At 46.3% G+C, this 13,260-nt stretch overlaps 2 protein-coding genes across 5 annotated transcripts in view; one reads left to right on the plus strand and one right to left on the minus strand.

Annotated features, from left to right (window-relative positions):
- The window catches only part of LRRC8B (leucine rich repeat containing 8 VRAC subunit B), an 85,430-nt gene extending 76,403 nt beyond the window's left edge, over positions 1 to 9,027 (minus strand). For 2 of the 3 annotated variants that reach the window (XM_068239835.1, XM_068239834.1), the window contains exon 1: positions 8,942 to 9,027. The gene's annotated coding sequence lies outside the window, so the exon portion shown is untranslated. The remainder of the gene's footprint in view (positions 1 to 8,941) is intronic. The other variant, XM_068239836.1, reaches the window with a different exon arrangement.
- Positions 9,028 to 9,168: 141 nt separating this feature from the next.
- Positions 9,169 to 13,260, plus strand: part of KYAT3 (kynurenine aminotransferase 3) — a 62,041-nt gene continuing 57,949 nt past the window's right edge. For both annotated transcript variants that reach the window (XM_068239838.1, XM_068239840.1), the window contains exon 1: positions 9,169 to 9,350. The gene's annotated coding sequence lies outside the window, so the exon portion shown is untranslated. The remainder of the gene's footprint in view (positions 9,351 to 13,260) is intronic.

Here is a 13,260-nt window from a genome sequence, read left to right on the forward strand (position 1 = left end):
ATAGAACCCCTTCCCCTGTTCCTGAGTTGGAACCGGTCGAATCACGTTCTTCTGCAGAAGAGAGGAAACCGAGTCCATAAGGGCCTCTGCCTTGATCTGATCCCTGGGGATAGAAGTGACTATCACCCGGGAGGGAGGAGGAGATACAAATTCTATCTTGTAACCCAGTTGGATCAGAGATAGAATAAAGTCGTTCTTTGTTATCTTCTGCCACTCCGGAAAGAAGTGGAGAAGTCTCCCCCCCACCGGGATCTGGCTGTCACTTGGCGGACCTTGCAGTGGACGGGGCTGGCTGGGGTTTATTGAACAGGAATGGCCTGCCTCTGCCTGCATTATAGGTCCATTTCTTATTTTGTCTTTGCCCTCTATTCGGCTGGTCCTGCCTAAGAAAGGGCTTCCTGCTCCGAAAGGGCCGTTTCCCGCTCTTATTCTTATCCGGGAATTTCCTGGCTCTATTGGAAGATCTTTCCAAAACCGAGTCCAAATCTCGTCCGAACAAAAGATCCCCCTGAAACGCCATTCCACATAGCTTCTGCTTGGAGGTAACATCTCCCTGCCACGTATTTAACCAAACGGCCCTTCGTGCCGAGTTAATTAAGGCCGCTGTCTTGGCGGCAGCTCTGAGGGATTCAGTTGCTGCGTCCGCCAGGAAGGCAATAGATTTGATGATAACCGGAAGGCTCTCTAGGATTCTAGCATGTGGAGTGCCCTCCTCCAGACGTTCCTGGAGCCCACGAACCCACTTATCCAAGTTCCGGGCTACACAAACCGAGGAAATGGCCGGTTTAAAAGAGAAGGACGTTGAATCCCACGCTCTTTTAAGCAGAGCCTCTGCCTTCCTGTCCATCGGGTCCTTCAAGGTCCCCATATCTTCAAAGGATAAATCAGTATCCTTGGAGCACTGAGAAATAGGAGCATCTAATCGAGGGCACTTGAACAATGATTCATGTTCCTCCATATTAAAGGGAAACCGCCGTTTAAAGGATCTAGGGATAAAAAGCCTTCCCTCTGGATCCTTCCACTGAGCGGAAATAATACTCCTGACAGCTCTATGGACAGGAAAAACCCGACCTCCGCGATCCTCTAGTCCCCTATAAATATCATCTTGTGGAGTAGAGGATGGCCTAGGTTGCTCAATTTGTTCCGAATCATAAACTGCTTTCAGCAGCTCAGACGTGTCCTCAGCATTGAACAAATACCTAGGAACTGTAGCCTCTGATGTATTACCTGAAGCGTCAGACTCAGCCAGCTCTCCCTCATCTGATGCCTCAGAAACGTCCGAAAACGGTGAGGGATTCTCAATACCCACGTTCTGGGGAACCTCCGTATCCACCCTCTGAGTACTAGGGAGTACAGGCAAGGATACACTCTGATCGATAGGGACAGAACCAGTCTGCGGAACCTGTAATTGGGAAGTTATTACAACAGGCTGGGCAGTAGATGATGCTGGTAAGGCTGCCGGAACCTGTGGAAGAGGGACCATCTGGACTGGACAAGGAGGTAGAGCTGCTCTAAATGCAGAAAATGTAGTAGCTAATTCCTGTTTCATTGATTTCATTAAATCTAACAATGCTACAGTAGTGCTCTCGGGTCTCGGAGAATGAGACTTTGATTTATTGTAACAATCAGCACATAAAGATTTAGAAGTTCCCTCAGGTAGCCTGCCCCCACATTTAGTACACTTATTAGATTTTCCTGAGCTCTTGACTGGCTTCTGTAAGAAAACATAAACAAATCCAGGGAATGCTTTAGCTAGTAACAGACAGCACACTGTAGCATAATAAAACAGGAATGCAAGGAACCTTACCGGCTGCTGACCTGACTCCTCAGTGCCAGCCGGAGGCGTCTGCTTCGTCTCTGGAGAGGGCTCTGTTGGCTGCTGCATGGCCCCTGCAGAGTGTTGTTGCACTCAGTGCAAACTTGCTGGCGTGCTGGGTGATCTGGCGTCCCTGCTTGCGGCTGCGGAGTGTGCTGTGCGGAGATAGAGCTGTAACGCGTGGCCAGACTGCGTGCAAATGACCCCCGCTGGCACGCCGGAACCGCTGCGCCATGCGGCGTGCCTCCGCGTCACTTCCGCCTCCAACTTCCGGAAACTTCAATGCGGAAGTGGAGACGGCGTCACCCAGCCGCCATGCCGTCCGGGAGAGCAGTGGGATGGGAGAAATCCTACAACCTCCCCCACCCCCAAGTGGAGAAAAGGTCTGGCTGCCTCAAAAAACCACCAGACGGGTCGCGCCCAGCGCTGACTCGTACCGCTCTCCAACGACATCCTTTCAATCTTCTTGCCTGGCCATCTTTAGACAAGGTAGGTGCCATCAGGCTCCCCTACCACCAGGACTCCGTAGGTGCTTCCGTGGTGAGTGTAGGAAACATACAAAAAACTGAGGGAGATTGTGGAGGGGTGGGATTTATACTAATTATTATTCTAATTCTTGTCAGGTGTTTCCGATTTGGGAGGGGAGACTACACAATCTCAGGAGGGCCGTCCTGGAGGACGTAGGGAGGAATAATAAATCTGTAAACAGCAGAGTGAGGAAGCGGATGGTGACGTGGATCGAGTCAGGTGACCTGTACTCACAGGTAGATACAATCAATTGTAATTTTTTTTCTAGCAAGATATAAAGTTGGCCATAATATGTATGCAAACTGAAACTTCACCAACCAAATGCAGTTGTTGCCGATTTGGATTGGTTCTATTTCAATTTGCATGAAGTCAGAAAAAAAACTGCATCTAATTGGTCATCCCCACTCACAGAAGTCTGGTTAATGCTTCCTCACAGCTCCTCACTGTCTACAATTGAAAGGTAAATTTCTAAATACTAAATACTAAAGCAGCGCAGCCTAATGTAAAGGAGCGCTCACTATGCACGCTTTACATAGCAGTGCTTGCTATGTTAGGAGCGTGCCTTCCCTTAGTTATGCACGCTGCTTACATAGCAACGCGCGTAACTTTAAATGCAAGCAGTCCAGAGGTGGGTGGCAACCACGATACTTCATTAGTGGCCGCTACTATGTCACAGGGCTGTGGAGTCGGAGTTGGAGTCGGAGTAATTTTGGGCACCCGGAGTTGGAGTTGTGGTTTCAGAAACTGAGGAGTCGGATAATTTTTGTACAAAATTCACAGCTCTGTTAAGTATTAGACTAAGGAGTCGGAGTCAAGGAGTCGGAGTTTGAGCCATTTTGGGTACCCAGTGTCAGAGTTGGAGTCGTGGTTTCAGAAACTGAGGAGTCGGAGTTGGAAGATTTTTGTACCGACTCCACAGCCCTGCTATGTCACTTAACATAGTCACTGTAACTATATTAATGAACAAAGTAGAGGCTGCTAGTGAAGTATCGTGGTTGCAATACTTCACAAGACCACCCACATTTAAAGTTACTTATTTAAAGCTTACATAGCAATGTGCGTAACTAAGGAAAGACACGCTCCTAACATAGCAGCAATCGCTGCTAAAGTGTGCATAGGGAGCACGCTTCTTGTTACTGAGCGCTCCTTCACATTAGGCTGCGCTGCTTTGAATCAAGGCCATTGTGTCCAGGCTTTTAATTACTAGCAGTAAGTGGCAATCACCGCTTTACAGAACTTCAAATGGCATTCACCACTCCCCCCACCCCAGAACCCTGTCTGCCACATCCCCCGTTTTAAAAAAAAGAGTGGCAAGTGATATGCATCTGCAATGTAAATCAACCCGCCATGTACTGCTATTTCTTCCAGTGAGAAGTAACCATTGTGGCTAGTGATCTGTAACCATTCAAATTAATCCAACTCACCACTTTAAAAGGTATCTGATATTTACCTGAGTAGGGGAAACCTCTGGATTGTACAGAGGTTCCCTGTTTTCCAACGCCCCTCTATTCCTCCGCTGTGACCCATATTAATAAGGAACATTGTGCTCCCAGCCTCCATGTACAAGCACAGCCTGCACAGTGGCACGGAGCTGCTTGTGCACGGCTTTTTCCTCCATGCACCAGCAGTTCCGAGCTACTGCACAGGTGCAATCTCTGCAGGTACCTGCTCTGTGTGGCCATGCTTGTACATGGAAAGGAGCGCGGCTGCAAAGAGGAAGAGGCTTCCCTCTACAGGGGTTAGTGTCTAACTTTTTTTTTTACCTTTAGGCTGCTTACACACTAAGACGTTACAGGCGCACGTTAGTGCAGCCTCTAACGCTCCCCCAACGCACAGCAATGTAACACAAGTGGGCTGTTCACACAGCCCACGTTGCAATACATGTAAAGCTGCATGTTCTGCCGAAAGTGCAGCATACCATAGCGTTACAGCGGCTTGAGCCGCGTTAGACTGTTTGCACATGCTCAGTCATGTTGGGGAGGAGCGGACAGCGGCCAGGCACATGGCTAATTAATATTCACTGCACGTTGTGACGTGCAGTGTTTACTTCCTGGTGCAGCAGCTCTGTGCGGCGATTGGCCGGCGGGACCACGTGATGCCGCATGCGTCCAAGAGTACGCATCACGGACGCCAGAGTGAACTGCACAACGCGGCTCACTCTGACATCCACATCGAAGAGCACCAGGCCTTGCGTTAGGTGCACGTTATGCGACCTTAACGTAGCACCTAACGCAACGTCTTGGTGTGTAACTAGCCTAAAAGCTAGACTGAAGTGAAGAAAAAAAAAAGTTTAATATTCACCTTACCTATGGTGAGGAAACACTCTGTATCCTATAAAGTCTACCCAGTCCTCGCTCTGTCCCCTTGTTAGAATGACCAACTGGTCGAATACGCCTTTGGGAATCCTCGGAAGCATTTGTGTTCCTGAGTTCTTCCGGACACGGGTGGCTCCTTACCACACATGTGCAGTACGGAGCCATTCCTCTTCAGAAGCACTCAGGGACACAAGTGCTTCTGAAGGCTCCTGGAGGCAGCAAATTTGAACAGGTAAAAGCACTGGAACACAGACGCCCAGAGAGGACAGGGACAGCTCCATGAGATCCAGAGCCTTTCCTCTCTACAGGTAAGTATTTGCTTTAAAGATGATCTGTAATAAAGAAAGCCGATATGGCGCCTGCGCTGGAGCCAGGTAGGTAAATATTGCAGGCACTACTGCGCCTGGCTGATTTTTTGGGGGGCTTCTAGCACTGGATCCCTGAGGGCCCTTTTACACTGGGGCATTGCGGTGCAGTAAATGTAACGCACCACGCCCCTGGGCAATGAAAGCCTATGGGGGAGTACACACTCCCCACGTTGCAGTACACTGCGCCGGAAGTGCCCCAACGCAAGCGCATACCTACATTACCGTGCAGCTCCTGTGGCGAACCAGAAGTCACGTAAGTCTATGGCGACAGTGCTTTTAAAAAATAAGTTGGAAGTGCGTCGCGCATGCATAGTTTTTTTAAAAATACGCTTCCATGCACTTCCGTATTGCCAAAACAGGAACTGACCGCAAACGAGCGTCACTTCCTTTTTTTAAAAAAAATTCTATATTTGATCAGTGCGCTCCTCAATAGATATTCTAAATATTAATAAATCTTAACAAATGTCTGTCTGGTCGGATCACTATTTTTCAATTGTGTGTGTCACACTACATACAAAATTTCTATTCTATGGAAACAGCGCTCAACAACCTACATATTAATACACAAGATTCCACATTTAAAAAGTCCACAACACCCTCAATAGGTGTGATCCACAGGTATCCAGTTAATAGTCCAACCAATAATTCTTCATATACAGTTCATAGCAGTAATGATATATTCTCACCGGAACAATAGGCCAACCACTAACGATTAGCAATCCCAATGAAATTCTGTGGGGTACAAAAATTGACGACAAGGTGGAGGGGCTGTCACAAAATTAGGGAGATATCTAAGATGGAAACAAAATGGATTTATGATCTTAAAACAATGCAGCCGGGTGGATTGAACGTTGAGCTTGATCTGAATTGTCATATAGCTGATGATTGAAGGGAGGATTGAATGGAGCTGTATATATAAATAATGATGGGGGACACAAATGTGAAGGTAAAATTGTATTCAATTCAGTTATTGTAATTGGTGAATATGTGTATTAAGGGGTGGGGGCATTATGGACAGAAAGGGGTTTATTTGTAGTAATGTACGTAGTGTTACATATGTGGAAGTGAGCGCCTAGAAACAGAGGTAAAAGTAGAGCAATTTTCCCTTTCCTATGGTAGCTGGTGTAGCCTTTTTTGGAAGCATTACCGTGGACCCATGATTTTAGTCTGTTGAGGTTTTTTGCCCGCTTATGATGCGGAGTTCCGGATCACAAGATCAAAAAAGAGGAAAAGGAGAAGGGAAGGGGAAATGAAAAGGGAGAAAGAAAAATAAAAAAATAATTTATTTATTTTTTTTTTTTTTATGCGGAAGTCCATTTTTTATGCGGAAATCCGTTTTTTATGCGGAGTTCCGTTTTTTTTATGCGGAATTCCGTTTTTTTTATGCGGAAATCCGTTCAACATGCTGCCATTTGTAGTCCGTCTGATAGGAGTTACAGAAATCCGGATTTTAGGGCGGAATTTGGAGGGGTGGAGCCCTGAGGGGCTTGTGACCCTAACCACCCAATTGGAGAGCCTGGGATAGATCTGATCCTAGGGAATGATGGGTAATGTAGTCCCTGATAACACACAAAGTAGAGCCAATAGACAGTGAGGTTAGAAACGAGCTAAAGAGCTCAGCGAATGGCGCTCACTGAATCATATGGTCATGTGATGTGGAAACTGTTTAAAAGAGTCTGCAGGCTCCTATTAGCTAAGCTCCTGATGAGTCCAAGTGACGAAATTAGTCGGGCGGCGCTGTAGGAGCCGGTCAGACACTGGATCACTTCGAGGATTGTTTTATATACGCATTTTAACTGGATGTTTGTAAGTGCACTTGCTCTTTTTAATATATTTTATTAAATGGAATTACGCTATGGTACACCTGTTTGAGCCCTAGATCATTTCTTTGCTGACACAAGAGAAAGTCATCACAACAAGCTAGAGCTGCTGGTCTGTGAAGGGTCGGCCATATTATCTGGTGAGAGGCTTGAGTGCATAGCTGGTGGAGGCACTTTAGGGTGACCCGTGAGTGGAGTGGGAGCACTGGTGGTGCTGGATAGTGTATGCTCTGTAAACGGTATCACACTATTGCTGTGTCTCTCTTTCATATGACATGTATACACACATCTGAGGAGTCCTATATCAGTGGAGGAGTTCGTGTGCTGGCATGGTCCAAAAACGTGATTGCTAATCGTTAGTGGTTGGCCTATTGTTCCAGTGAGAATATATCATTACTGCTATGAACTGTATATGAAGAATTATTGGTTGGAGCGTCACTTCCTGTTTGGATCTCATCCAGACGGGGATTATTGCGTACTAAAGCGATAATTTCGATGCCCTGTTTTTGGCAGAGTGGTACGTAGGCCACACCGCTGCCACCAATCTACAGTGTGAAGCCGGCATGAGGCTTAGGAGGATGGGTAAGCCTCATTACGATCCACAGGCTCCCCTCTCCCAAGACAAATACCCCCTAGCTGTTTTTTCTGGTACTTATCCGTTAGCCGGGCGCATCCTCTAGGTAGGTGGTGACAAAACTCCACCAAAGTTACATCTTTCCCTACTATCCATGTCGGCCTGGAGGGGGAATAGTAATTAGCGCCACCTGCCGGATGCGCCCGGCTAACGGATAAGTACCTATAATATTTACACACACATATATATATATATATATATATATATATATATATATATATATATATATATTCGTGATATGATGGTCATTCAAGAACTAATCTTCAGTAAACAAGATATGATCGTCCCTTTAAAGAGACTCTGTAACATTAAAAAGATCCCCTGGGGGGTACTCACCTCGGGTGGGGGAAGCCTCCGGATCCTAATGAGGCTTCCCACGCCGTCCTCTGTCCCACGGGGGTCTCGCCGCAGCCCTCCGAACAGCCGGCGACTGTGCCGACTGTCAGTTCAATATTTACCTTTGCTGGCTCCAGCGGGGGCGCTGTGGCGACTTTCTGCACGGAAATAGACGGAAATACCCGATCTCCGTCGGGTCCGCTCTACTGCGCAGGCGCCGGAAACTTGCGCCTGCGCAGTAGAGCAGACCCGACGGTGATCGGGTATTTCCGCCTACTTCGGCGCCGAGAGGCATCAGAGCGCCTGCGCAGGAGCCAGGAAGGTAAATATTGCGTCACGGCTGTACGGAGGGCTACAGCGAGACCCCCGGGGGACGCAGAACGGCGTGGGAAGCCTCATTAGGATCCTGAGGCTTCCCCCACCCAAGGTAAGTACCCCCCGGGGCCGTTTTGTCGTTACAGTTCCTCTTTAAGCACCCTCTGTACCATTCAATTCCAGGCACAATCGATCGAATTCGATTAGTTCAATTAAATCCGACATGTCCGATCGGGATTTGATCGATTTTGGCTAGTTTTTAATGCAAATCGATCACACGATCGATCGAATCCTGATCGGACATGTCGGATTTAATCGATCTAATTAAATTTGATCCAATTGAATTTGATCGATTGTGCCTGGAATTGAATGGTGTAGAGGAGGCTTTATAAAGATGGTGACTACTTTTTTAAACACAGTTTAAAAATAAAAATTAGGTGATTTGAATTCAGACAGCTATTTATAAATAATTTACTAAAATTGTAAGTTTAGTTGCAAAGGCCTTATTTCCCATAAACAAAACCAAAAACATTTTAGCACTGTGCTTAGTTTTACTAAAGCTATAGGGTAGAATTTACACAACTGTAACTATGGAGTTACAATACAAAGGCAGTTCCCTCTGTAGTACCCATGACAAAAGATGTGCCGTTATTTCTACACCTATTCACCACAGACACCCCCCCCCCCAAACATAACTGTACCCCAAGGAAGAGCAGTACAGCGCTTCTGCATCACCTGAGCTTATGGACCCTATTGTGGAGACGCCCCATTCTATCCTATATACACGATAATGCTAGACGTTTACTCACATGACTCACTTCTCATCCATCCCATCTGCCCGGCCTGTCAGTTGTTGCTTCCTACACCTTCACAGCCGTACACAGGCCATCTGTGGTTCTCAGCCAATAGCAGCTCGCAGTAAGCCCAGCTCATCGTCTTATTGGTGGTGATTTCTGTCAGGCAAAGGGAAGTACCCAATAGGAGGAAAAAGAAAGGAACTACTGGTGGGAACCTTCATGTCAGTCCTACGCTGCTGTTTATTGGCTGGCTGCTTCTCCATCCGTGCCCTCCCCCAGCAGTCAGCTCTGCTGTAACATAAAGTCTCTATCCAATCACTGTAGCAAGAAGCTATGTTCTGTCCTGTATTGCATCACATGCTGTGTGTTGAACTTTGCAGAGGTAGAAGGACGTGGTCAGGCTGGTGAAGATTGCAGGGCAGTAAGTAGCATGGCTGCATTACAAGAGAACATTGCTTAATGTAGTGTGTTCTGTGCAGTGGGTCCATGAAAACAAGCTTCTGCAGCAATGCTTTGCTGCAGAAATTGCAGATCACATACAGTATTATCTCCCTTCTGCCTTTTTCCCCTGTTCTCCCACCTCAGTTTGTAGAGCCCTGAGACATAGGCTGGAATGACCAATCTGTAACATGACCACATAGGAGCAGCTCGCTGGTGTAATGACAGGTCTTGCTGCCTTACTGCTGCGTATGTCACTGCTGTATTTCATCACACACATGCGCATTGTATTCTCAATATTACAGTTCACCCTAAATTCTTTATATTGTAGGCCTCTTACACCCCCAAACTTTAAAGATAAGGAGGGGACCCCCCAATCTACCTCAGTGCAAAATTGCAGCCCTGAGCCCTGCTGGTTCACAAGATAGGTTCATATGCCATATCTTGGGAACCAGCAGGGTTCAGGGACTGCAAATTTGTAAAGAGGAAGATTGTGGGTCCCCTCCATATCCTCAGAATTTGGGGCGTGTAAGATGCCTACGATGGAAAGAAGTTTGAGTGAACTGTAATTGAGAACACACTGCGCTTACGCGTGATGACCTGCAGCGCAGTGGCGTAGGCAGCAGAAGAAAAAAGGATGCTGCCACTGGTGTAGCAATAGGGGGTGCAGAGGTAGCAACCGCATCGGGGCCTTTGGGCCAGAGGGGCCCCGAAGGGTCCACCCTCTATCACAGTATTAGCTCTCTATTGGTCCTGTGCTGGTAATAATCACTTCTATAGATGATTCGAATAGTTGTAATCCCTAACACACTGTTTCCAATCCCCTTCTTACACCTCTGACACTGAGGTTGTCTTTGGCAGGTTTTGGTGCGCCGTATAAATTGTTCTGTACAGGGTGCTAGGGGGGCCCCAATGTAAAACTTGCACCGGGGCCCATAGCTTCTTAGCTACGCCACTGGATGCTGCTGCGCATGCATGTGTTAAAACACGCAGACGGGGAGCAAAATCTGGCATTTCTTCGGCAAAAAAGGGTTGAAGTGTGTCAGCCAGGTATATTTGTAGTTAAAGTGAACCCCAGCTATGAAGATTACAAAAAAGTTGCAAGCTGATAGAGGGAAGACTCTGGATTGTCCAGTCTTTTCATCTCTTCCTCAAACCCTCTGTTGCCTCGCACTAATCCTCTGAACATACCTGTATCTGACAAGAACTCGTTGGATATGTTCTTGTGGCTACACTCTTCGTGTGTACGAGTGTGGCTTAAGCTACATGGTCTTCAGTGGCTTTGTGCTCCTGCATAAGCGTGGTTGTACTTGCGCAGTTGAAGTATAGCAGTGCATTAAGGGGAGTGTGACCATGAACTAAAAGAGGTCCCAGCCAGAAGCGGTGGGGTCAAGAAAGATATGGGAAGCCTCTGGAGTACCTTCTTGGATAAGTATCCAACTTTTTTTTTACAACTCGGGTTTACTTTAACGTTTCTTCTACAATGGCACTGTCATTTGGACAAGCTGCAAGGACAGTTAGGTTAACCTCTTCTCTCCCTGCACCGCATGTAATGGGACTACATAACACTGGTAACTGTTTGTTGAGCAGCATTAACATGAACCCCCCCATCTGTTCCTCCTACCCAGAAAGTAACAGCCATTTACTTTTAACTGTCACACAAGGTACTTGACACTAGTATGGTCGAGGTGAGCCAGTGACAAAGTTTATAGGGAAATTCTGCTAACTTGATTGGATGAACAGCACTCTCTCAAGCCTCTAGGTTTCAGATAGGTTGCAATGATAATACACCCAGCCAATTAGAATGCTTCAGGTTGTAGACATGGCTGTGATTGGAGAACTTGCCCCTATTGCCTTTCACACCTCAACCATACTAGTCTCCGGTATTCTTTCTGTGTATTTCAACCTGCACCTGTCAGGTTAACCTCTCCTCCAATTGCATGGCTTGTCACGTAACTGTTCAGCGACATAAATTCCCCCCCCCCCCCCCCCTCCCACCGCCAAATCATCCTACCCGTATGTGAGGTGTGCAATGCTACGACAACAAAGAGGTTTAAAACCTTGTAAAAAGGTTTAAAAAATTATAAAGGACGTGATTAAGTGGAGAAATAATCAGAATGTGTCTAATATGAAATAAATGAGATGTTTATTGATTTAATTAATTGAAAAGACTGTTACTTTCTGGATGACTTTCATATATTGCTCCCAGTGCCTAGATATTTGTAGATGACTCCTCTCTTCACCATGCCACTTCCTAAGATGACTTAAAGTGAACCTCCACACTAAAAATCTACTCAGCGGCACTGAAAAGGCTTGGTGTTTCTTTAACAGTTTCACAGCATTTTTAGCTGCACAGAAGAAAACTGCCCAGGCATTTTAAATCCCCTGATGCTGTGCAAAGCATGATGGGATTTTTTTTAAATTTGAGATTTGAAGCCTAGCGCGCGTAGCAGAGAGGGGTGATCAGGTCAGTTGGAAATGTGTCTTATGCTCCCTGTCACCTCCTTTCAACCAAAAAGATGGCTGGCCCCATGAAATAACAAACATTTGCCAGTTCTTTTAAGACAGGGTGAGTAAGAGATTATATTTATCTATCTATTTTATTTAACATAACTCGCGTAACTAAATGACAGTATGTTTGTTTAGGCTGAAGTTCCCCTTTAAATAGATACTGAAGAGACTGTGGGGGAAAAACAGATGCTCACCTATGTAGAGGAAAGGTCCAACTAGTCGAATACAACTTCAGGGAACTTCAGAAGCACTTGTGTCTCCCGTGTGTCTCCCGTGTGCTTCTGGAGACTGGTGGCTCCTTACATTGCACTTGCGTATGTGCCGTACAGAGCCGCCCACCTTAGGAATTATTGGAGGACACAAGGGCTTCCGAGGGCTCCCGGAGATGGCAAATTTCCACAGGGACAGCAGGGGATCGAGGACACAGAGGACTGGGAAGGCTCTATGAGATCCTGAGCCTTCCCTCTCCATGGGCAAGTATATGCCTCCTCCCCCCCCCCCCCAAAGTCTCTTCAGTATTGCTTTAAATAAAACACCATCTGCTTCCTGAAGTTCAAGTGTGATGGAACTATTCAAGAAAAGGGCCCCGGGCTTCTGTACGTCCAGTTCTGAAGATATCGGAAAGGTGGTGGCCATGTTCTTCAAGGGTATGGAGCTATGTGCCAGAGCCCAGCTGGGGCTCTGTGTCACTTGTATCTAATGCAGTGTGGTGACATTTTATTCAGCGTCGATTTCTGCTAAAGATTCTTTTAGTAGTATAGCTTGTTTGTTCAGTTGGTTTGCACACATCATGTAAGTCTGTCTCATGTTTCATGGTACTGCGCCTTCAAGTGTTTTTGTTTTTTTTTTTTTTGTTTTTTTTTTATTTTTGTATTGTCTGTCATAGCTGTAAGGCCTGGTACACACCAGAGGAGTTTTTCTGAGCGTTTTGAGTTTTTAAATCTGCTGCTAATGTTATCCTATGTGTCTGTGCACAGTGGAGCAATGAGGTTTTGTAAAAAAAACCCCATAAAATTACATTGGGAAGAGCTTTTGAAACCTCTAGCGTTTGGGCGCTAGAGGTTTCAAAAGCTCTTCCCAATGTAATGCTATGGGGTTTTTTTTTTTACAAAACCTCATTGCTCCAGTGTGCACAGACACATAGGATAACATTAGCAGCAGATTTAAAAACTCAAAACGCTCAGAAAAACTCCTCTGGTGTGCACCAGGCCTCACACTTGTTTTCACACTTGCGTGGGTAAAGTGTCCTTAAAGGACAACTGGAATCAGGTTAAAAAAAGTTATATACGTACACTGTAAATGTACGCATTGACTGGTTACCCTGACTGAACCCACCGCACCGTACCACTTGCACCCAATGTGAAAGCTCCATAGGAATATCA

Source organism: Hyperolius riggenbachi, chromosome 6 (assembly GCF_040937935.1).
Source record: "Hyperolius riggenbachi isolate aHypRig1 chromosome 6, aHypRig1.pri, whole genome shotgun sequence".
NCBI classification, from domain to species: domain Eukaryota; kingdom Metazoa; phylum Chordata; class Amphibia; order Anura; family Hyperoliidae; genus Hyperolius; species Hyperolius riggenbachi.